The sequence below is a fragment of the Protopterus annectens genome, chromosome 1.part2 (genome assembly GCF_019279795.1).
Source record: "Protopterus annectens isolate FY-2018-M chromosome 1.part2, PAN1.0, whole genome shotgun sequence".
NCBI lineage: Eukaryota > Metazoa > Chordata > Ceratodontiformes > Protopteridae > Protopterus > Protopterus annectens.
The window spans coordinates 858,466,673-858,492,687 of NC_056727.1; positions in this window are offsets into that span (position 1 = coordinate 858,466,673).

A 26,015-nucleotide genomic window follows, 5' to 3' on the forward strand; every position below is an offset into this window, starting at 1 on the left:
CAGGTTTCTTCATATATATATATATATATATATATATATATATATATATATATATATATATATGAAACATAAAATATCAATTAATTAAACCACTATGTTATTTAATTTACTATGACAAATTAATATAACATCAGTATTAAGTAAATGTTTTGAAAGTTGCTTATCAGCTACTATATATGAGGTAAATGAAAGTGATATTAACTAACATGGCTTATATGAGTAGGCATTCTACTTTTAATAATCTCATTCAATTTTATTATAATGTTAATGAAGCCTTGGACAATGTTATTAGTATTGAAGTGGTCTGTTTTGACTTATATAAAGCATTCATCACTACTCCACACACAGACTTCCTGAAATCCCTGATCACTCAGAATGTTACCACATATGTTATTATTTGGGTAAATGGCTGTCTCAATAATAGGAAGCAAAGTGTTAAAATGAATGGCCACTTTTCCTGTTGGTCAGAAATTGGTTCTGGTGTCCCCCAAGGGGCAACAGTGGGCTAATTACTGTTCAATTTTATATTTTCTTTTTACCTATTAACAAAACATACCAGGTGTACAAATAATTACTGTCACTGACTATTTTAAATTCAACTCATATGTCCTGGGGCTATATAAGTAGTTGAAGGATAATGGTTTATATATTAATACTAAAAAGATTGTGGTTTTGTTTTCTGCTCCATCCAAATCTATACACAAATTCAGTTTGAGTACATATATTATTAATGAAATTTGTTTTATTATGATGAGTTATTTATCTGCATAACACAAAAACTGGACTTAAAAAAACATCTACAGTCAAATTTCAAAGAAGATCTAACATTATTGGAAAAACGTCAAAGGAAGTTTACCAAGCATATTGCTGAATGTCAAAAAAGTTTGCCCAAACTTGGGGGATTTTGATGATTTGGGTTAGGCCATGGTGGTTGATGGAATGTATGGGAACATTTGATTTTTGGGAACACCAATCAACACATATGTCACCTAGCTATATTACTTCATGTTTAATGGTGGTAGTTACTTTGGACATTTGGTTCTCTACAGTTATGGGATTGTCTTTACTGGGGGAATGTGGGCAGCTATGAGTCATATTGTTTTGAATTAATTAATTTAGAGTTTAAATATGACAGACTATGCTGAATTACATTTAGGTATTATTTAGTACTTACAGAGATGTCCAGATTATATGGTAAAGTACTGCAAGCCTTCATCCTTTTGTTTTCCCCACACCCTTCTTAATAGGCTATAGCCTAGCCCTAGAGGAATTATCACCTCATCTTTTATGTAAGGTTTTAGACAGCTGTCTGTGACTATTAGTATATTTGGTTTGTGAGCTTTGTATTCCAGCTGTAAATTGTTAAGTCTTTGGGATTTATTTTAGAGTTGGTTTGAATAGGAAAAGGATTACATAAGATACCTGCTTTGTTGTCACATGATGTAGTATGAGAAACTTGTTGGCTGTGTGGGCCAAGATTTAAATAAATGCCTCTGCACGGTAGAAAGCTTAATTTTCTTTGGTTGCTAAGTGTGATCTTTACTACTTTGTACTTGTATTTTTGAGTTTCATCTATTTCTGTCAGGAACAGATTTTTTTTTGGAAGGAGTGGTTTGGGGGTAGAATATAGAGGGAGTTTAAAGTAATGGTTTACCACTTATATTTAAGCCACTTAGCGTGAGTAATAATTTAGCCCTTACAAGATCAATAAATAAAGATTAGTTAATCAGTAAAGGCAAGTAAAAAGAAATTGCAGTGTACAACATGTATACTATTCAGCAGTGCCAAGGGTCAACACCATGTTCAGCTGGTGTCGTTGCTGATTACACAGCAGTGATACCTTCAGTGATACACTCCCTGACAAAATCTAGGCATATGTAGGTCTACACATAAGTGTATACAAATGACTAATGCCAAAGGTTCATACCCAATAAACTGCACTGCATCTGTACCTGGAAAAATAGGCTTCTGCATAATGTGTGGCATACTGAATGCACACCGAGGTGAGTACATGATCCTGCAGCACCACATGTAGGTGATGTGTACACTACGATTAAACATGGTGTACTGCATGCATAACCCAAGTATTCTGAATAAATAATTGGTAGTGAATGTATCTGAGCAGGTGCTTTACCTAAACATAATCACAATCAACATACAAAGCAAATACTGCCATTGTCTACGTAACACTTGATTCAACATACAAGTGCCTCGGGAATTCAGCCTTCCCTTGCAATCTGTAAAAATCTAGCATTTTTCTTGACTGGCTTTGATTTGCAAGACAATCGGCAGAAGTAAATATTCATGTCAGCAAGTATCAGTACTCCAAGAGTGAAAATGGTACAGCAAAGTTAGTAATGGATACATACACAGGGCTAACACTTGGTTCCACTACTCTTCTTTACTTACTTTCTTCTCTGTCTTTCTAGGCACTGAACACCTATAGCAGAATTCAGACTAGTTGTCAGAGTTTTGGATAAATAAGGCACAATCCTTAGAACGGAGGTTTTGGAAGATTTGTCCCCCAACAAAAACATTAGTTAAAAAAGTTTACTTAAATGTGTCTTCCAACATTCTCACACTCAGAGCTTCTTTAACACAATTTTATGCCAAAAACACAATAAATACTTAAGATGAAGAATTCATAATGTCCGAAATTGTAAGCATTTTTCCTTCTGCAGTATAGTGATGTTGTGCTAAAAGGCAATACACAGTTGATTATTTTGCTAAGAGTCATCTGCTTAGAGAACCATGTTATAAGGAACATTGAATAATAAGCAAAGGTACGAGTAATACACATACATCAACCAGTTTCTCAGCAAAATGTGAACCATAAACATAAGAGACACAAGTACACAAAATATTTCCAGAATGCACATAATATGTGACCCTTTCAAATACAATCTGTACAGCTGACATATAGTAAATTTGCAGTAATACAACTCTGGTTGCATAGAGAAAAATAATGCACCATAGAAAGCAAAATGCTGACACAAGAAGGTTACCGATTTATTTAACAAAAATGGGTCTTGAATACATGCATATCATAATGTCCCATAACACCAAACAAATAAGAGAACTGAGAAAGGACACCGAGTCCTTATTTCATAATGTTTATAAAAGTAATGATGTGAATGATGAAATATTGGACAATAATGTTAACAGGATTCAGAAATGTGAGGAAGTGATTAAGGAGCATACGATCAAAAATACTGAAAGTGACATACAATATTATTAATTTGAAATGGCTTATGCTGTCATTAAGAAAGCTAAGGAGTCCGATCGACAGATAACAAGGATGAAGTTTCAACTAACTATATTATAGATTAAATGACCAGGACAATTTTTTTTAGCAAAGGAATCAAACCAATCAGATATAAGGTATTTGCCCTATTGTACCACAGCATTCAGTAATGGTTCAGGAAAAGAAGCGGTTCAGCCTCCACATAGGACAGTATAAAGGCAGAACAACCAATAGAAAGTAAAATAGAGCAAACAGTTAGTATTCAGTGAAGGAAACTACAGTCAGTGGAACTACATGGTGCAGAAAAAAAGGACTTATATGGAGACATGCATATCACTAAGAAATCAGATGCAGAAAGATTATGGCTGCCAGCAACTAGGTATTGATGCACTTTTGATAAGACTGATAGCTGCATGGCTTACAAATAGGACATGGCAAGTATCACACACCAACTGGACAGGTGAAATCCTTGGTTACAGTCAAGGTGTCCCACAGGACTCTGTCCTAGGCCCTTACTTATTTAGATTGTATCTTTCAGACCTTACTTTTTCATCTGAGGTGTTCTACAGTCTATATGCTGATGACCTGAAATTGGGTAAACTAATTACAAGTGTTACAGATAAGGCATGTCTACAAACTAATTTGACTAAATTGACCATTTGGGCAGAGGAGAATAATATGTTGATAAATACATCAAAAACTAAGCTTATGAGATTTGGGAAACATAAACTGAAAGGTGAATATTTAATACAGCACACAGTAATTGAAACTGTAGACTCATTTAAGGACCTGGGTATATGGGTAGATTCAGCTATGAGTTTTTCTAATCATATCAACCAATTGGCTAATGATAGTTATAGAACTATAGGTTGTATAAAAAGATTTATAAAGTCTAGGAAATCAAACATAATGAAGTCATTGTTTGTTAGTTACATTAGACCCAAACTTGAGTATGGAATAAAAATATGGAAACCCTATAGGAAAACAAGCATGAATAAACTGGAAAGAGTACAGCGGAAATATACCAAGGGCATCCATGGATGCGAAAAAAAGAACTTATGTCTTACCATAACGTTCCATCTGAGTTGTTTCATCTTTGTTTATTCATTAATCTTGGGATTCGGTTCCAACCTCGGAACCGAGCCGGCCTTATTTTCAAGCTTGCATCAGCCACAAACCTCTTGAGCTAAGATTTTACCCATCATGCCCTTCTCCCTGTTATCTCAGATCTAGTTTGCAAGTTGGAAAAATGAAGCCGAGGCTACCTTTGGTCAGACATGACCTAACAACTGGAAAGAAGGACAAATGAGATCCACCAGAAACCTTCGGAGGGGGAAGGCGGGTTGGCCGTAATGAATAAACGAAGGTGAAACAACTCAGATGGAACATTATGGTAAGACATAACTTCTTTATCTGATGTTGTTAATCTTCGTTTATTCCTTACTCTTGGGACAGAGTGCCCAGCTATCTTGTTCCCTGGGTGGCCCTGGCCGGAGCACCATAGAACCAAAAGAAGCTCTGCCTCTGGAGGCCAAGTCCAATTTGTAATGAGCAATGAAGACATGAGGCCTAGTCCAGGTTGCGGCTGGACAAATGTCATTCAAAGATGTTCTATCATGGAAGGCTGCAGAAGTTGACACTGATCTTGTAGAGTGGGCCTTTACTCTGCCAGATAAAGGGATAGCATTCTTGCCATAAATGAAAGCAATACAATTTCTCAACCAAGTGGCTAAAGTAACTTTAGAAACTGAACACCCTAATCTGGATTCAGAAAAGGTCAAAAACAGCTGGTCAAATTTTCTATAAAATTTAGTCCTGTCTAGGTAAAAATGAATTTGTTTATGTACATCCAAGGTAAGCAGGCAATATTCCCCTCTGTTAGAATGATTAGGGAAGAACACTGGCAAATCAATAGTCTGATCTTGGGCAAGAAGGTTGGATTGGTCCTTAATGAAACTCTGTCCTTGTGAAAGATGAGGTAGGGGGGTTTGATAGACAAGGCCTGTAATTCAGAAATACATGTGGCAGAAGAAATAGCAACTAAGAACAACATTTTCCATGACAAATACTTTAGATCACAGGTCGATGCAGGCTCAAAAGGAGAAGTTGTCAACCCTTGAAGGACTAAGGCCAGGTCCCAAGGTTGAACAGGTTCTCTGAATGGAGACTTTAGTTGGGTTACGCCCTTCAGAAAGGTCTTACAAAGTCTGTGTGACATTAATGAAGAGCCTGGAAGCCATTATGAAAATTAGAAATTGCAGCCAAATGAACATGAGCTGTGGAGGCTGCTACCCCTTATTTAAAAAGGTCTGAAAGATATTCTAGCACAATAGAAACAGGGGCTGTAAAAGGGTCCATTTGTCTATCTTGTAGCCAGAGAGAAAACCTCTTCCATTTGCTGCAGTAGAGTAGTCTGGTGGATGATCTATGAGAGGCAATCAGAATGCCACGCACAGGGGAAGATAGGTCATGCTGCCTGGCAATCATTGGAAGTGGATAAACCAAGTTGTCAGTTAAAGGCTGGATAGGTCTGGATGAAACAGATTCTGTGGGTGAGAGATCAACTCTGGGGTTGGATTGAGAATCCATGGTCGATCTAGCAGATGAAGCCACAGGAAGGGAAACCAAACTTGTCGAGGCCAGTATGGAGCAATGAGGATCGCTTTGCTCTTCAATCAACAAGCTTTCTTGAGGAACAGGGGGAATGAGGGGTATCAGAGGATAGGCATATAGCAGACCCAAGGGCCAATCATGGACTAGAGCATCTCTCTTGACTGTCCTCGAGGACTGCTCCTCAGGAGCGCTGATAGGGCTGTCCAGAGAAAGATTCCCTGAAGCCCTGGTTTCGTGAACCTCCCCTGCCCTGAAAGGGACATCTTCCGTTAGAATTCCCCCCTACCTCTAGGGGAAAACTCGGCCTGAGAGTCACTGAAAGGACCCCGAGACTTTTTGTGCCACATTTTCCGACTCTTCTGATTCCTAGAATAGAACCGCTGAGGTAAAGATAAACAGACACCCACGGCAGATAGGGTTTTACCATCCTGTTCACATCTGGCCAATATATCTTATACCTTTGACCCAAACAAAGTAGTGGTTTCAATAGGGGCATTAAGGAAGGAAGCCTTGAAGGGCTCCGCAAAGTCACAAAGGTGCATCCAGGCATGGCATCTCATGACTTTGCCTGCACTCGCAGCTCTCGCCGCTCCGTCAGTAGCGTGTGATATCAAACGCATTGAGGAATTGGAAACCGATTCTAGGGTCACTAACTGAGAGGCCACTTTGTCTCGGACCTCATCAGAAACTGCTCCTGCCAAGGTCTTAGAGAGTTTGGACACAGAGTCTCTCTGTAGCCTTGTGAAATGTGCCAGGTAGTTGAAGGACCTAACAGCAAAGGTTGATGATGCAAAGACTCTCTTCCCTAATCTGTCCACCACCTGGGATTCCTTATTGGGCAGGTGAACAGTCTGGCTCTCCTCTGCCAGTTCCTTCTTTGTAGCAGTAGCCACCACCATGACGTTTACTGGGAGACCTTTCGACTAATGGGGGCACACTTATGGGGGAGAAAAGATTTTGTTTGGCTTATGAGGTATGGCCTCCACAGATTCCTGTGCCTTCCATGCACACTGCACAATGAGGTTGATGAGCTCATCGGCAAGTGAGGTAACCCAGGAGGTAGGGGGCCGGGCATGAAAAGCCTGCAGGAACACAGACTCCTCTGAGGAAGGGTTAGAGGAATTCCATTCACCTCTCTGCTTTAAAATTTTGAGGATGTCACCACAGGAAACCTCACCAGACGGTGAACATGGGGACCCCTCCCCGTCATCGTAATCTGTGTCTTCAGTCAATGACTCTTCTGTGGAGTCCATGTGCTTCCTCTTACATGTAGTCTTGCGGTGGACCTCCTCAGTGGGAGACTCTGTGGGGAAGGCTGCAAGGATGGGGCCTCCAGGGGGAGAATGGTCCGAGACTCTTGTGCCCGGGTTCTGGGGGTTGCAACTTGAGACAGCTGAGGCTCAGAGCAAGTAGTAGTCTCCAACAGAGGCGGCCAAGAAGCAGCGGCCAGTGTCCTCTCCAAGGCCTGGAAGGCTGACCCGCCCAAGGAGGGATGCCTCAAAACCTCCACAGAGGTCAAAAGAGTATAGGTAGGAATCTGTGGAGAAGGGTGATCAACTCCAGAGGGGAGAGACACTTTTGAAGGGGCAGGAATTCCTCTGGCCAAAAGCAGCTGCTCTATAAGATGCACCACATCATGTTCAGAAAGGCTTCTGGTAGACCTCATTGAAAGCCCTGAAAGCGATTCAGGCCTGTCCAAAAAAGGGCTAGCACTACCACTGAAAAAAGGCCTGTATAGGTAATGTCTGCACCAAAACTGGCGGTGTTTGTAAAGTCTGCGCCACTAAAGCCAGCACAGAAGCGGTATGCACTGAAATCAATGGTGCAGAAGATTCCTGCACTGAGAACAGTGTCTTCAAAATTGGAATTGTCTGCACCGAAACCATTGGTGCTGAAAAGGCCTGCACTGAAGAAATTGTCGGTGCCGAGGGGTTCTGTGCTGAGAATACTGCTGGCGCCAAAGATGTCTGCACCGAGAAACTGGACGGTGCCAAAGGAGTCTGTACCAAGACTTCAATCAGTGCCAAAGATGACTGCGCTGATATACCAATCGGTGCCGAGGAAGTCTGCACCGAACTAGTCGGTGCCGTTGTAGCCTGCACCATGAAAGCTGATGTCTGCATCGAAAGCAACGGTGTAGAGGGACCAGCAGACATAATCGGAGACAGAGACAAGTGAGTCTGTGCCAAAGCAGCCACTGGCACTGACGACTTTGATAATTTAGATTTTTTATGTTTCAGTTCCTTAGTGTCTCCAGAGGGAGATGATGGAAGAGACTTAGACCTTTTATGTTGTTTGAAAGGAGGAGAAGATTCCTGTGACCCAGAAATAGCCTCACAGTAAGGGGTCTTAAGGAGACCCTTTAGTACTAGTTTATTTTTATGTTCGTTCAAAGTCCTGGCAGAAAAAACTTTACAAATCTGACAGGGCAGCTTCACTGTGAGATGAGGCATGCCCAAACAGTAAACACACAAGTCATGCATGTCAGAGTGAGGCAGTTTGTGTCCGCACACCGAACACCTCTTAAAGCCTGGACTCCCTTTCTTCTCAGACATTATATCCACAAAATATTCAAAAACTAGACACACACACACACTGTAGCAAGGCCCAAAGGAGGGCAATGAAATACTACTAACAAAGGTAGTAGAAGGTACCCAAAAGGTACAAGTAATAAAGAATAAAAAGATACAACTTAATAAAGTCAAAAAACTAAGAATTCTGTGAGAAAAAACCTCAAAAGTTATCAAAAATATACCCTTAGCTGGAGAGGAATGGCTTGACATGGCTGAACAGCAACGCAGCTAACAAGATCTGAGGTAAAAGGGAGAAGGGCATAATGGGCAAAATCTTAGTTCGAGGGGTTTGTGGCTGATGCGAGCTTGAAAATAAGGCCGGCTCACTTCTGAGATTGGAACTGACTTCCAAGAGTAAGTAATAAACGAAGATTAACATCATCAGATATAACTTTGTGGAGTTTATGGAATACCTTGAGGGTACCACAGAATTTTTTAAATTCACCCATAGCATTAATTACAACAATATGAATTATCTTGATGCTAGCATTCATAAGACCAACATTGGATTTAAATCCTTAGTATACAGGAAGGAAACATTCTCTACTTCTAACTTGCAATATAAAAGTTTCCATCCTTTATCACAGAAAAAAAGTATAATTAAAGGGCAATATGTTAGGGCAAGTAGAATGACTTCAGAAAATGATGATTTTAATAGAGAAGTTAAGATTTTGGAAAACTTATTCTTGGAAAGAGGGTATACTATAAAATTAACTGATGAAGTTAAATCTGAGGTTCTTAAGGTAAGCAATGGAAGATTTTCCCCTTTGTTAGGCAACAAGAATGTTGATTTAAAAACTTGTGAAACTGACGGAATAATTGGGTCACAGGACAGTATTTTCAACAGGGCACTAGTCATGGAATTTAAATGGGATGCATTTATGGCAAAAGATGCTATTAATAGATAGTTTGACAAGTTTATTAAACTAACTGACTTAACGGCCCTGAATGAAAAAACACTCACAATAATATATAGGAAGGGTCAGAATTTAAAAGATTTATTAGAGCACAACAACTTATCAAAAAATAACGTTGATAAAAAAATAAAAGGTACATTTAAATGTGGGGCTTGCTCCCAGTGCCCCTATACAGTTAATAAAGAAATATTTACCTAAAAAGTAGGGCTAGAAACATTGAGGGAATGACCTATAACAATTGTAGTACTGCAGGGGTAGTATATGTAGCCCTCTTTGACTTATGTGACACATTTTACATAGAAAAAACATAGTGTAAATTAAAGAGACACATATACGATCATTACTATGACATCAACATTTGTAATGAAAAAAATGCTTTACACAAACAAGGCAAACTTGCTCAAAGGAGCATGTACACATAAGACAAAAAAGAAAGAAGTGTCAAAATGCTGAGTAATCCACAAACTGGTAGGAAGAACAAAAGAACCGTTTATTCACAGACTAAGCGCTTTCATCCTGTGTCCATAGGGCATCATCAGAGTGAATTAACACAAAAAAACCTCTACATTTATACAACTCTAAAATATAACACGCTCACTACTAATTATAAAATGCTGTGCCAATTAATTCTTAAAGAAATATAGTTAAAAACAATCAAACGCATTAATAAATGTACTATAATATTAAATAACTGGATGACTAAATAAAAATATGTATAACCATGCACAAATAAATATAAATACATAAATGTGTGCAAATCCTGCTATAAATAAATAAGTTAAGTTAAAAACTTGACTAACAGAAGTGTACCAAAGAAACATACATGTATTTTAAACCTGCATATGTGACATTACAAAAAAGGGTGGTGGGAGTCTTATTATAAACAAGACATTATTTCTAGTGGTCACCTTAAACCTGCAATGCTCTTAACTTCAATACAGAACTTAATGATATATTATCATTAATACCTGGAGAGAGAAAGGCAATTGAGGACAAATGCCACTATAACTCCAAATTCTCTAGGTATAGGTTAACATCACCCTCTCTAAAATGATCAACAATTCTGTCAATAATAAAAAACAAGAATTTATTGAAACCCTCACATTTCACTGAATGATTATAAAGTGCACTTTCCTTCTTACTTTTTTAATGCCCCTTACATGCTCTAATATTCTTTCTTTCAATTTTCTAGTGGTTTTACCCACACAGAACACTGAACAGGTCAAACGTAGCTATATAGACCACCATCCTAGTATTACAATTACAATTGTCTGGACAAAGTGGGCCCAGTATATAGCCTTGTGGGACTCCTATGGTAGTTGGACATTGGGGGGGATAGTTCTCCTTGCCATTGGACAGATTGGTGCCTGTCATATAGGTAGCTTCTGAACCAGGCTATGGTAGATGGGGTGAAAGATAGTGAGGCTAGAGAATCTAGCAGAATGGAGTGAGAGACTATGTCAAATGCATTTGAGAGTTCCAAGAAAATGGCTGATGTATATTTGTTGTCATTCCTGTGAAGGTTAACTAGATTACAGAATGAAAGAAGAGCAGTGGTTGTGCTGTGTTGAGGGCAGAAGCCATGTTGTGTGGTAGAGAGGAGCTGATGTGTGTTCAGGAATTTCATGACTTGCAAATGGATGCATTTATCTAGAATTTTAGATACGGGGAATAAGATGGCAATGGGTCAGTAGTTTGAGAAGTCATAGGAGTTACCCCCTTTATGAACAGGAATGATATAAGATATTTTCCAGAGTTTGGAAATATAGGATTCCTGTATGGAGCGGTTGATTAAGATAGAGATGGGGTAAGATGGTGAGTCAGAGGCCATTTTTATGAAGGTAGCAGGTAAGTTATTGGCTGCAAGGGTGGTAGGTTTAAGTTTTAGAAGGAGTTTCTTAATTGTAGATGTGGGGACAGGTGATAGAGTAAAGGAGGGAGTCTCTTCTGGTTGATTGGTTTGGTTATGTGATGGACTATGATTGGTTAGCTGGCTGGATAGAGCCAGGATGCATTTTGTGAAGTAGTGATTAAACTGAGTGGCTATGTCTAAATTACTATGTGTAGAGTTTGGAGCTGGAGTAGTGGTTTTGCCTGGTTTTAGTAAGGAGTAGAATGCCAGAATTCTTGTGGATTTTTTGAGTATTTGTTTTGGGCACTGAGGAAGTAGTTTTGTTTATTTTGTTTAGTTTGAGCCTTGGCCTGCTTTCTAAGATGTTGGTAGTTTTGCTTGGAACTGGTGGTGTTTTCTCTTTTCCAGATTTTTCAGGCTTTATCTCTGGGTTTTAGTAGGGCTCTAGTGTCCCTACTTAGTCAAGGTGCATAGTTAGCTTTCACTCTAATTTTCCTACTGGGTCGACTTTGTTAAGAACGTTAATAAATGTAGAATTAAAGTAGTCAACTGCCTGGTCTAATCCAAGGGTTTGTAGTGGTTCCCAGTTACAATGGCTGAGAACAGTATTGAGATAATGTGGGGTAAAGTTGCGCTCATCCCGTATTAGTTTGTAAACAATGTGTTTGGGTAGGATGGAGTGTTTGCGTAGTAGGAATGTGGGGAGGTGGTCACTGAGACCATCTGGAAGGCAACCTATCTGGTAGTTTTGTTTGGGGTAGTTGATCAGAGTGCAATCAAGAATAGATTTTTTTTTATTTTATATCTATTCTAGTGGGCTCTTCAATCAATTGAGAGAATCCATATAGATTAATATGTATAGTGGGGTTGTTGGAATCACAAGCTGTCCAGTCAGTATTTAGGTCACCTAATAGGATAGCTTCTTGTGGTAGGTTATCTTTTGTCCAGTGTAGGATTTCTTCTATAATGACTGAGTTGTTACCTGGCGGTATATAGCAGCAAAGAATATTGATTTTCTTAGTTTTATTTATGGAAAGGACAGTAAACAGGGTTTCAGCATTTAGAAATTTTGCTGGTGTGGTTTGAAGGAGTTGGAGGTTCAGTGTGTTCTTAAAGAGTACGGCTACCCCACCTACTTTTCTGCCTACTCTATCCAATCTTAAGGTATTATAACCTGGGGAAAGGAAGTCTTTATTTTGGATGCTAGGGTTTAGTCATGTTTCTGTGATTGTCAGTATGGCAGGAGTGTAGCAGGCTATAAATGGGTGCAGTTCAGATATCTTGTTGGTGATACTTCTTATGTTGATATTAAGAATCAGCAGGTCAGATATATTTATATATATTTGAGAGGGCCTGGATTAGGGTGTATATCACCAGAGATTAGTATTTTCTTTATGGGTGAAAGTGTGTGCTTTGTAATGTTTACTTGTGAGTTGGATCTATGTGAGTTTTTTTCTAGAGTTATATCTTGGCATTGTAATGTTGTGCAAGAAAGGTGTAGTATTAAGATTTAGAATTGTAGGGCTGATGAAGAAGTTTGTGTGAGTTTGTGAGGGTGTGGAAATGTGTGTTATATGATATGTGTTATTTTGTAGAGGTAAGTTTGTTTGTATGGATATGATAAAAGCTAGTGATATGAGTGCTAATGATAGGGATGATAGTGTTGCTAGCATGATTGTATGGTAGAGATGTTATGGTGATGGTAGTTAGGTGACTGAGGTGAATGAGTTTATGTGGTTCTTTAGGAGGATGGGTGAAGTGTGGAGGTACAGCTATCAAATATGTGTTGTTTGGAAGTGGAAGTGGTGTATTAATTGAAGTTGATGTTGAGTGAGTGATTGGTGTAGGTCAGGAGGTATGGTCAGGTGATGAGGTCTTAGAATAAATGTAGGTATAGAGGGGACTGGTAGGAAATGGGGGCAGGGTAGGGGAGATGAGTGAGCTGAGCGAAGCGAGGTGAATGGAGTGAGGCCCGATCAGATTGCGAGGTTACAGAAACAATCAGGTTCCCTTTTTCTTTGAGTGAAAACAGTAAGTAATCTGTCCAAATTATCTAAAAATAGCAGATTCAACTTACAGCTTAAAATGTAGATGGGAGAGGCCTACTGGAAACTGTCAGTGCCACAGAAACCCTGAGCGCTTAAGTTCAGCCGTAACACTTATTGTATTATGCAGAAGGCATTAAGAGAAGTTATATATTATAATAACTTTGCAACCGTTGTTTCTGAAAGAGTAAGCACTTAAATCAAGGTATACTGAAGGCTGGAGGGGTACAGGCAGCTGCTATGGGAATCCAAGATGGCACCACAGGTTTAAATCACCTTTTCTGAGACCATATTGGAAGTGGAGGTGGGGGAGGTTTACATCACCTTTACTGAGACCATATTGGATGAGAGTGGGGGGTTGTAAAGTGTAATGACTAATGAGAGCAGGGGCTGGCCTTGGGTAGGAGTGAGTCAGACAAAAAACAATCACTCAGTCCACAGACTGGTTTAGGCATGTCTGTTTGGAGAAAAAGTACCTTGTCTGTTAGTTTTTGTGTTCTTTTGAATATATGCAGGAGCTTACAGAACAAAAGTGATGTCCTTATTGCCTACAATGTGCTGTTTAGCCAATGCAGAAACCTTGTGACGTATATTTGTACTTATGTTCACTTTATGTGCTTGGCTTAGCTGGGAGTCAGGAACAACTACTACAAAGGGTATGTGACGGTACATTAAAGATGTTTGTAGTTAAAGCTTACAAGAAATGCTAGCTTGTGAATGGAGGTGGGGGGCAGCTGCCATCCCTGGGCTATAGCTAAAGTACACTATGCACTTAATACAGGGATAAGCCCAAACTATTGTGGAATTCAGGTGCACCTACAATGCCTTTTTTAGTCTATTTTCTTTCAGGATGATTGTTTAGTGGCCAGGTTCATGAGGTTGGTAGAGCAGGTAAAAACTGCTGTGGACCAGTAGGAGGGGAACGACTGAGCAACCCATTCGCAAGGGCTGTGGAAATCTAAAAATAAGAATGGAGAGTAAGAGACAACTGCAGTTAGTACGGTCACTGAAGAAGCTGGAGGGAAATACAGGAGAGACAGAATACAATAGCTGAGAAATGCAAGCATGAAATGTAAAATAAAAACATTACTATCAGGGCAGACTGTAATTCTAACATTTAGTAGAAGTTTAAAGCATACCAATGAATAAAGGCAGCACAAATAGACCAGAAAAATGCTAATATGTGATAAACCGCCCTCATACTCTACACTAACATTAGTATGTGCACATGGTATGTAGAATACAGCATGTAGGCCTAAGAAAACAGTACAGGTGTCACCAGCCGCATATTAGCTAAACAGAAGGAGAAGGGAAACACTCCTGAATAGTTCACTAGAAAGTGTGTGTGTGTTAATACAGTTTTAAATGCCTTACGAGCCTAAGAATCTTAGCCCTCTAAACATAGGCTTAAAAACGCATTGCTTGCATCATAAATGCTACTTTATGGATATATATATATATATATATATATATATATATATATATATATATATATATATATATATATAGATAGATATAAATATATATATATGTGTGTATGTGTGTGTGTGTGTACCTCTCTTTTTTTCAAACACCTTTATTGAATTATCATGTGTGTCACAGGCAAATGTACATTCTTATAAAAGTAATCAAGCTATATTAACATAACAAACATTTTACTTCAAACATATTGCTATATATCATACAACCTAAGCAATATTACATACATTATTCAATTCCTGCCTTTTTTTAAACAAGTAACATCTTTATTAAACCAGCACTTACAACATACGCAATAATAAATTCATATAAATAAAAACAAACCACACAGACAAAGTCCTAGTCGCAAGCATTTTACATCACAAACCATACTGACTGACTTCCACTTACAAATATTATACATAACTTATAATTTAGCTAATCTTTCTCATTAGAACATTACATAGCTCATTTAAGTCCTGCCAGCTTTTACATCTTATTCCTCCCTTGTATGTATTCTTCCCACAATTCCTTTTTTTCCCTATGCTGTTTGCTCCTACACTTTTCTACAGATCTCAATTCCAGTTGTTTTATCTCTGTTACTATATTCACTACTTCCAGTATAGTTGGTTTAGATTTTGATTTCCATTTTCTAGTAATTGCTTTTTGGCAGCTACCATTATTAGACAATCCTGTCTAACCTCCTCTGATTGATTCTTATAGTTATCACACAATATTTTATAAGCTCTACTAATTAATCCTCTTTAATGGCAGCTTCTGTTCTACATTCTATTAAAAACTCTACCAGTGCTGGCCTTTCATTTAGGACCCCCCCCCCCATTTCTTTCTCTTTGCCTATACTCCGACATCAGTCCCAGTTAGGGAAGGCAATCTTAAACCTGCAATCTAAATAAATTCTTAGCATCTTTCCATTTTATCAGCTTTCCCTTGGTTCCTTTGCCATTTTTCTCTAATAAATTCCAGCCCCCTCTTGCCTATTGTCTGCATCTCTAATTGCAGTCATCTCTATTGGCATAATCTCCTTTTTCCATTCCCGTGTTGGTTTAGTTCTTAGAATACTTTCTGCTACTTTATGGATATAATATTCTGCATGATTATTGTTATTCTCCTTAAAGGCCTGCATCCAAAATTCCAGTCTCTACTTGTTTCGTGAGCATCTGTCATGTTTCATCATCATCCCTTTCCACTTTGAATTGTAGCTTTCTGCTTGTGCTATATCTAGGATTCTTAACTGTGTAGCTCTGAAATACCCCTTCAAATTGAGTAATCCCAATCCAGCCTGTTCTATTGAAAGAATCAGCTTATCCCACTTGAACCTTGCTGTCTTCTTCTCAAAGATAAAGTCTTTCAGCATTTTATTAATTGCTACCCACAACTTCTCCTCTGGTTGATAAAAATATGCCTGAACTGTGTATAAGACTAAAGGGTCTAAAAACATTTTAACTGCTTGTATCTTACTATCCATATCCATATAACAATGCTTCCATTTTCTCAGTTTTTGTATTATCTTTTGTTTAGTCTCTTCTCACATATCCTTAGCTGCCACACTAGAATCATCTTTAATCCATATACCTAAATATTTCATTTTACCATGTCCCCATAAATATGGGTATTCCTGAACCAGTTCATGTGTAGATACATAATTTACCACTATTGCCTTTATAGGTTTATAGGTTAGTACTAGGCTAACTGCCCTTGCAAGCCATTGTAAGCCTAGCCAATTATTCCTTGTCAGACTCAAACCCTGCACCTTGTATTTGTAAGACAAACACCTTAACCATTAGGCCATCCTCCCACCCTTTGTTTTAGCTTCATTAATTTTGTATCCTGAAAAGATCTGGAACTGTCTCAAAATGTTCGACAACACTGTAATGTCTTTTTCTGGTTTTGTCATGTAGATAATAATATCATCTTTAAATAACGCCAGCTTTTCTTGACTACCATACCAATTATATCCTTGAATTTCTGAGTCTCTTATTTTCTTTGCCAGTGGCTCTAAATATAATTCAAACAATAAAGGGGAAAGAGGATACCTTTTCCTGGTTCCTCTGCTCAAGCAGAAATTATCAGAGAGGAACCGAATCACTTTAATTTTCACCTCCGCTCGTCATATATTCTCCTTATCAACCTTATAATTTTTTTTAGGAAATGCAAATACTTCCATTGCCTGCTCATAAAGTCCCAGCTTACTCTGTCAAATGCTTTCTCTGCATCAAGACCCACCAACAACAATGGCATTTTCTTACATTCTGTTTCCCTCTTGATCATCAGTGTTCTGTTAATGTTGTCAAATGTTTGTTCCCCTCCACAAAACTACTCTGATCCATATCTATCAGGTTTGGAATTACTTTTGCCATTCTTTTAGCTACTATAGACATGAACACTTTATAATAATGGTTTAGTATTGAAATGGGCCTGTAGGAAGCTGGATCTGATGGATCCTTACCCACTTTAGGTATTACAGCTACCACTGCTTTCTTTCAAGACGGTGGCACTTCTCCTCCTCTGTAGATTGGTTATACATCACAATTTTTATGTCATCTACTCCTATCCTGTTAGTAATTGAGCCTCATCTACCTCTAACCTTGGCATATTTAATTCTTCCATAAACATTTCCATTTGTATCTTTTCTTGATTTTCATATTTCTCTGCTTTATAGAGACTCTCACAGAATTTGTGAAATATTTCTAATACTTCTACAGGATCCCTTGCTATCTTCTTTTTTACAGGCTCCTAAGTGTGGTGACAGCCCTTTCTACTTTCTGTTGCCTGAGTCGTGCTAAAAGTTTTTGTGCTTTAATGTCATTATCAAAAAATAGTTGCTTAAAAGCAATCTTTCTAATCTTGTGCATAATATCGAGGTAATCCTTTATTTTATGCCTAGCATTCTGCAGTTGATCCTCTTCTTGTTCTGTGAAAGTCCCCATATTCTGCAGTACTTTAACATTTGTCATTCCTTCTAAATAATTCTTGTTACTTCTTAACCATAGCTCCCTTTCTTTTATTTCCAACCTACTTTTGAACTTCACCTTAATTTTATCCCACTCCCTAGCTATATTTTCAGAAGAAATGTCTATCCTCTGTAACAGCTCCTGAATACTCTCCCCTACCCATTCCTTAAATTCCTCTATTTTCAACAGCTAGGTGTGAAAGCGCCAATGTCTCATTTTTATTTCATTACCCTGTATTTTTATTTTAACTATTACTGGTGCATGATCTGAAATAGTTATTGGGTGGGTATTAAGACCTTCAATTAAATGTACATATTCTTGTCAAATGTAAATTCTGTCTAGCCTAGCCCAGTTTTTATATCTTGGGGAATAATATATAAATTCCCTCTGAACTCCTAGTACTAAATTCACATCTTCCATGCCAAATATTTTCATAAATTTCTTCAAAAATCTTCCCTCCTTTGTCATATTTTCCCTTCTGGGCCCCTGAGACACATATTCACTGCTGCTAATAAAATTCCAGTCCCCATCTATAAGAAATATTCCTTGCTGGAAACTGATTATTTCTCCCAGAATTTTCTTAAACTCCATCATAGATGTTTTAGGTGGAATGTAAATATATGCCAGTGTAATTCACCTCCCTGGCCAGTAGCCACTTAGCACTGCAAATCTGCCATAATTATCTTTTTTATCTTCTTCTATCATTATTGGAGCTCCTCTTGCAATTAATATAAGTACTCCTCTTTTCCTTTATCTCAGGTATTCTGCTGAATAACCATCCTTAAAACCTTTCCGTATCAGATTAACATGTTCATTTCTTTCTAAGTGTGTCTCCTGTAACAAAGCTATTTACCCTCTTTGTTTTTAATATAGTTCACTACTCTTTCTTGTTTGTATTATCTATGAGGCCATTTACATTTAAAGACATTAAAGAAAACATCATTGTAAGAAAACTTTTTTATTCCCACATTTTATGTATAACACCTTTTTCGTTAAATGTCTAGTTCCAGTTTTGTGTTACATGCATAAACTGGTTGGCAGGTTGAACTTTTATACAGTTCTTTCTTATCATATACATTTGAGCCTATGTCACATCTTGTAATACTTTTTGTTTTATTGAAAGCCCTCAAACAAAAAAAAAACACCCCCCATACTCCTGTAAAACCTATTAACTTAATAATAACACACAAACATATGTACACCTTCAAATATTGAAGCTTTACCCTCCTAATAGGAACAAAAGTCCCAAATTGACACCCATATTCACAGACTTGAGATGACCTAAAAGAAAGGTCATCCATGTTAAGACCTATGATGCAGGCTGTGCTTCTGCTAAGTGCCAATTGGTTTTGCCTTATCTTTATAGGACTCCCAGCTGGAAAAAAACCCTGAATGTTTTCAGAGAACATTAACTACCTTGGGAAAGCCCCTGAATGCTTTCATTGAACATTATCTACTTTGGGAAAACCCCTGAATGCTTTCAAAGAACATTATCTCCTAGCCAATTTTTCTTTTTTTCCCCCTCAGCTAATCACTTTCCACCAGACTTAAGCCAATTTCTGATTATTAGATTGTCTCCATGGAGACATGAGAACCTGACAGCCTGTTTCGCTTTTTCAGATTGTTTCCATGGAAACATGAATACCAACTGCAGAACTGGTACTAAGCATACATGTATTTGCTAGAAAAAAGCCTCATAATATTTAATATTTTTTTCATTTACTTGCTCTTTCTTAAAACTTGTTACTAATTCAATTTAAGGTCTTTAATCCAGTCATTTCCCCATACAAGAATGAGAAAAAGCACATTATTTTTTCTTTTATCACGCTTTTTTTATACATTGCAGTGTCTACATCTCTTAAAACTGAACAAGAAGGAAGAAAGAAAGAAGGAAGAAAGAAAAGGAAAAAATTAACAGCAGTGCCTGTTTACAATCCCCATTACAGTTAAAATAAGTGAAAAAATTAACTTTATAGCATCTAAAGAAAACTAAATCCTACAAAATTGGTACTTTTTAAGAAAAAAAATCTTGACTTACAGTTAACTTTCTCCCTCCTCTTCCCCACCCCAAAGCACTTTTCTAAACATTAATGACATGAAGTAGGGCATATGCTTTAGAGTCCCCCACAAGTTCAACAAATTCTGAAAATTCCAATATTTTCAGATTTTGTTGTTCTGTCATATTTCACAAATATAATTATAGCATTGTAATGCCATATTAAGTTAATATGTTTTACTGTTCATCTCTGACATCTTGTCTCTGCTTCATTTCCAACATATTCTTGATTCTTCTCATCAACTCTCTTGCTCCCTTCCTTCTCTCCAACATTTTATGTTGAAAATTTTGAAAAGGTTTCACAGGTACAGTCTCTCTGTGATCTTTATTACTAGAAGACCAAGAAGCAGAATCTCCATCTGTTTTACAGCTTACTTTTTTTTGGACAAACTTTTGTATTTCATCTTTAGCATGCACTTCATCAAAAATGAATTTGTCCCTCCAGCGAAGAATAACTTGAAGACAGCTAGATACAGCAGTTTGAATCTCACACCTGCATCTCAACATTCCCTGAATAGTGGAATAAATTTGCTCCTCTTCTGTCTTGTGTACAATGAGTAATCATTCTCCACAAACACTCTGCTGTCTCCCACTTTTAGTACTTTGTCCTTCTGCCACAATTTTGTCAGAATCAACTTCTTCTGCTGGTAGGATTGCATCTTTACTATTAAAGGTCTAGGCTGCTTTCTTATAGCTGGGTTTGGAGCATACACACAATGTGCCCTTTCAAATAAACTCTTGCTGTGGAATACCAGTCCAGTTGGTTATTAGTGCTTTCATAAAATGAGTGCAGTCTGTTCCTTCCAGCTTCTCTGGCATAGCTGAAAATCTCAGGTTTTCCCTGTGTGCTCTGTCCTCTAATTCTATTATTTTTTGAAACATCTCTTCCTTTGTAGTCTCATATTCAGCCAGACTTTTCTTTATTTGAACTTCTGAATTTTGCAGCTTTATCATCTCATCTGAATATCTGTTGAAAGCTTCTTCCATTTTTCCAGCCTTTTGCTGTTTGTGCTGATATACTCCATCAGTGTTTTGTTTATTTCAACTACATTTGTATGCAGTTCTCATATCTTCCAGTAAGTTACTAGAAGTCATGTCTGAAGGTTGCATTGCTTTTTGCAATCTGAACAATTACAGAACTTTCCCCAGTCAGTGTTTCTTCCTCACTTTTTGAAACTGATTTTTTTTTCCAGATCTGCTGTATTTCTTTATTTTGCACATCCAGGCAGTGCACTTATTAGCCAGTTACTGAAATATATCCATAAACACAAGTCTACTGGCCTTCTCTGCTGAGTTTCTGTTTTCACACTGAGAGAGCTGGAAATAAGCTGTTACTCAATGTGCAGCCATCTTGGAACTCTATACCTCTCTTTCTTTATATATATATATATATATATATATATATATATATATACACAGATATATATATATATATATGTGTATGTATATATATGTATGTATGTATTTATATGGGTCCCCTTCACATGATCGACTTTTCAAAGAGTCAAAATTCATGTGGCCGAGACCATATGATCGACTTTTGAAAAGCCGACCATGGAGAACCGCTATCTTCATACAGTGAGGAATGGGAAAATTTCCGTCTTTCGCACTGTAGTGCGATCTCGGAGTTGGTATATTTAAGTTACTGGGAATGTGGAGGGCGGAGCCCCCCTCAGGGGTTGCAGGAGGGCAGAGCCCCCCCGTAACAGCTTTTAGGTAAGTGTCGTTTGCGTTTTTGTGTTTACTTTATATGTTCAGCTTTTCAAAAGTCGATCATATGGTCTCGGCCATGTGAATTTCAATTTTGTGAAAAGTTGATCATGTAAAGTAGACCCATATATATATATATATATATATATATATATATATATAAATATACACATATATATATATATATATATATATATATATATATATATATATATACACGTGTATATATATATATATATATATATATATATATTTTTAAACATACATATATGTATATATATATTTAACATTTGTTGACCGGGAAGGTCCGACTAGGTTCCACAGAGCCTGTTTTCAGTGGAGGCCCGGGGAGAAATGCTCCAGATGCATGTCTTTGGAATATTCATTTATATTATATCATATTATATATATATATATATACATGTATAACACACACACACACACATATATATATATATATATATATATATATATATATATATATATATATATATATATATATGGGTCTACCTGATAACACTGACACACGAAAACACCAACAACAAAATCACCGACACCACAAAACCGAATGTTCAGAAACGCAAAACTTCACATGCCCGACAAACCACAATCCCGACAATCAACAAACAAAACAAATCCCCTGTCCAAAAAGCACAGAGACAGCACAAGCACACCAAAAACCTTACAAACCTACACTAAACCTTACATACACAACTATCTATGCACTAACCTTAACCCAAACCCTAACCCTAAGGTCCACCACTATCACACACTCACCTAACCCGCGCCCTAACCCTAACTCACTTAACCTGCCGCTAACCCTAGACTCTGTCACTATCGCACACTCACCTGTCCAATGCCCTAACCCTAAGTCACTTAATCCGCCCCTATCCCTAACCCCACACTTACCTTAACATGTCAGTGTTCTCAGCATCGGGATTTTCAACTGTCGATCATCTCTGTTGTCGGTCTTCCGGTGTCGGTGTTCTCGTCGTCGGTGTTTTGCAGTTTCGGCGTTATCAGGGAGACCCATATATATATATATACATGTGTATGTATATATATATATATATATATATATATATATATATATATATATATATACATATATATATATATATATATATATATATATATATATATATATATATATATATATATATATATATATATATATATATATATATATATATATATATATATATACACACACACACATATATATATATATAGAGAGAGAGCGCTAGATATATAGATATATATAGATAGATATGAACAAATACATAAATATAACACATACATACACATACCCCAACACCATATAAAAACAGGAAAAGTGGGATTGATGAGAATAACATGGCATAGGGCTGAGAAACACAACTAATGTGATTAGGTGAATTAATGCAAACATAATTACAAAAGAGGAAATGTGCAGCATATTAATTGTTTAAATAAAGAATCCGCTCATGCAAATGGAATTATCTGCCTGCAAATAACGTTCTGCACCACAGCTGTGGATACATAACCAGATACATAAACAGAGAACATGAGTAGTGTGCATGTAGCATGAAGATGACCATGCATGTTTACATGCACTGCCACACCTCTACTAGAACTGCTGATAGCCGTAATATGTGGCTTACAGCAAAGTCCCTACCAACTTTATTCATATAAATGGGAAGGAAATGGGAGTCTAGGAAAGTCATAAAGGGAGGTATGCAAGTAAAGAAATACGCAGAAGGATACAGTGAAGAAAAGAATGGTAGAGGTAGGGAAGAGAAAAGCTACTTATTTACTGGAGACAGGAGCCAATATTTTTTAAAATCATAAAGGGTATAAATGTAAGGTAATGCTAGGTTAGAGAAAGAGGGCATCGGAATGGAAGCTAGGGCAGAAAAAACATGCAGAAAACACAGACAAAGACCAATGGGGAGGTTTTGGAACAAGTCGGGGGGACACAATAGCAGGTATATACAGAGAGAGAGAACAATTAGTGCTGGGATGGAGTGGACTGCAAACAGGGGAGAGAAGAATCACAGGAATGGAGAACACCATGAATTGAGATAGGATGCGGTGATGGCTCCGTTTGGCACTGTCCATGGAAGCACCCTACCAAAGGTCAGTCCCCACTGCAGCTGCCCTCTCATTTGGGTCCTGCCTCTACTAGTAAGTTGGGCAGTGTTAGGCAGTGGTGTGACCCTGCACATGATTATTCTCCAGGCATCCAAAACGGGCATCAAACCATGATTCATCACTTCCATAATAATGTCCTTCATCTCCACAGGGGCTGCGTACTGCGACCTACTACTGGTGTCACCAGAGACGGCAATAACACCCCCCCTCCCTTTGGTAACCCACCACCAGATGCTACCAAAGAACACTTAAGGTTACCCAGTGCAGAGATAGCCTTAGAAACAGATGGAGACCCATCAGTAGAAGGCAGAGAAGGATGACAATGTGGAGGCTACTGCCACACCACAGACACAGTTGTGGCTGACACTGCATAAAACACTGGCACAAATACAGAAAAATAAAACAACAAACATGAAATGGAAATTAAACAAGGAATAGTGAGAAATAATATAAATGAAAGGCATTATAAAAATAATTACAATAAAGTTAGTAATGAACAAATTATTTAATTTATAAGACAAAAGGGAAAACAATTATAGAATTTTAAAAGGCATATGATAAAAGGCATATGATATTTTTGTTAGAGCAAGATAAAATGGGAATACGTAGCAGGACATTTAAAAAATGGTATAATGGGATTAATAATGAGAACACAAATTCTGAGAAGGGTTAGTGTGGTAAATCATGCATTGGTCATTTTTGCTTTGGCTTAAGAAGTATGTCATGTAAGCACAACTGCCAAATACAGTAGCAGATGTTAATGGAAATGGAATTTGTGGGAGTTATGAACTTAAGTTAAGTGAGGATTATGGGATGGTCTGTAGTTACGATGTTGAGTGAGAAGAGAAAAGTGAATGGATAGAAAAGCATGAAGTAAATGTGAGGGAGTGATTGTACACATTGACTGGTGGCTGGCATGTACTGTCCTAGCTATACAGTTTTGCATTGCTTAGGATAGGTTACTAATAGATGTAGGAGGAGTTAAGTATATGTTAGCAGAGAAATGAGAGTGTGAATGGCTAGTTCAGATTGAGAAATAATATAAAGTAATAATGAAAAAGAAAATATGGTTGGCATGATGTACAGCTTCATCAAGTGGGAGAAACTTAAAGATGGGCCAACTGTAGAATCTGAGAGCTTCATTGAATATTTCTTTGTTGAACTTAGAGAAGTTTTTGACAACGTTATAAAGTATCAGTAGATGAGTGGGTATGAATGTCAAAATGACGGTTGATGATCACTTAAGGAGGAATAAGTAATGCAACATGCTCACTATGCCTGTGTGACATACTAAAGGTAGCCAATTCAGTGGCAAAAAAGGGGCATCTATCAGCATATGGCAGGCAAATACTATGATGTTAGTCAGGCTTCACTATAAGACACAGTATGACATCTATAAATGAAATAGTCATGGGAATTGTGTGTGATAGTGCATGCCAAAAATGGGGGAAATGTCACTGTTGCTCTGTGTAGGACTGTCAAGGCTGTGACACTAAACACAGTACGGCAGTGGAACAAAAGTCTTAGGTGTATGGCAGCATGTGGAAGTTGGCATGATACAAGGGTGTGCCATGCCAAGTATATGATGTTCCTTTTCCTGAAACTGTGGTCACAACCAACAGGTCATGTGTATGGGTTGGTTTCTTTGTCAGCAGTAATATTGCAGGTGCATACAAAGATAGGGACTGCTGCAGACAGAGGGTGTTACAAGTAACCAGAAAGTAAGTATAAATAAGTGAAATATTCAACTATGATAACAATATCTGGCTATAGCAATCCAGTTATATTGCTTAACATTTGTCTGGAAAGAAGGTACATATGCCTTTAAAATAGGAATCTATTATCCTCTTTTTGTTCAAGAGCTGACAGTACAGAAAATTAAAAAGCACAATAAAGTATGTCCTGCAAGGCCCTTGTAGTTATGGATTCAGTTACAGTAATATCCACATGTGATACATGCTTACTGTACACCACAGGAGCACACTCTCTGACCTATTCTTCCAACTGGTGCAGAAGGTCTAGGTGATGCCCCTACAGTTAACTACAGCGGAGCCTGTATGGCTCCCAGAGAGTGTGATGGCAGTTGCAGCACTCATCAGCCAGGCGGAATTGTGTGAGACATACACAATATACTGGGGAACATCCGAGCACTCCACAAGCAGGCATCCCTGGTGGTTTTCTGCTCATAAGGTTGTGATGGTCTATTTACTCTGGGCCAGTAACCAAGGAGCTTAAATCTTCACCACTAACACCAGTGAGAGAAAGTCACTAAAAACAGGAATGGATTTACACAGTATTTTAACATGCAGCTCTCTGCATCAAGCACATTTTCCCCCAAAAGTACACAGGGAACACACTCCAGACCTGGGACTGAACACTCTGTCTCTCCAGATCCCAAACAAGTCTCACTTTGGAGCACTGTGTCCCAGTTCCAAGTAGCTG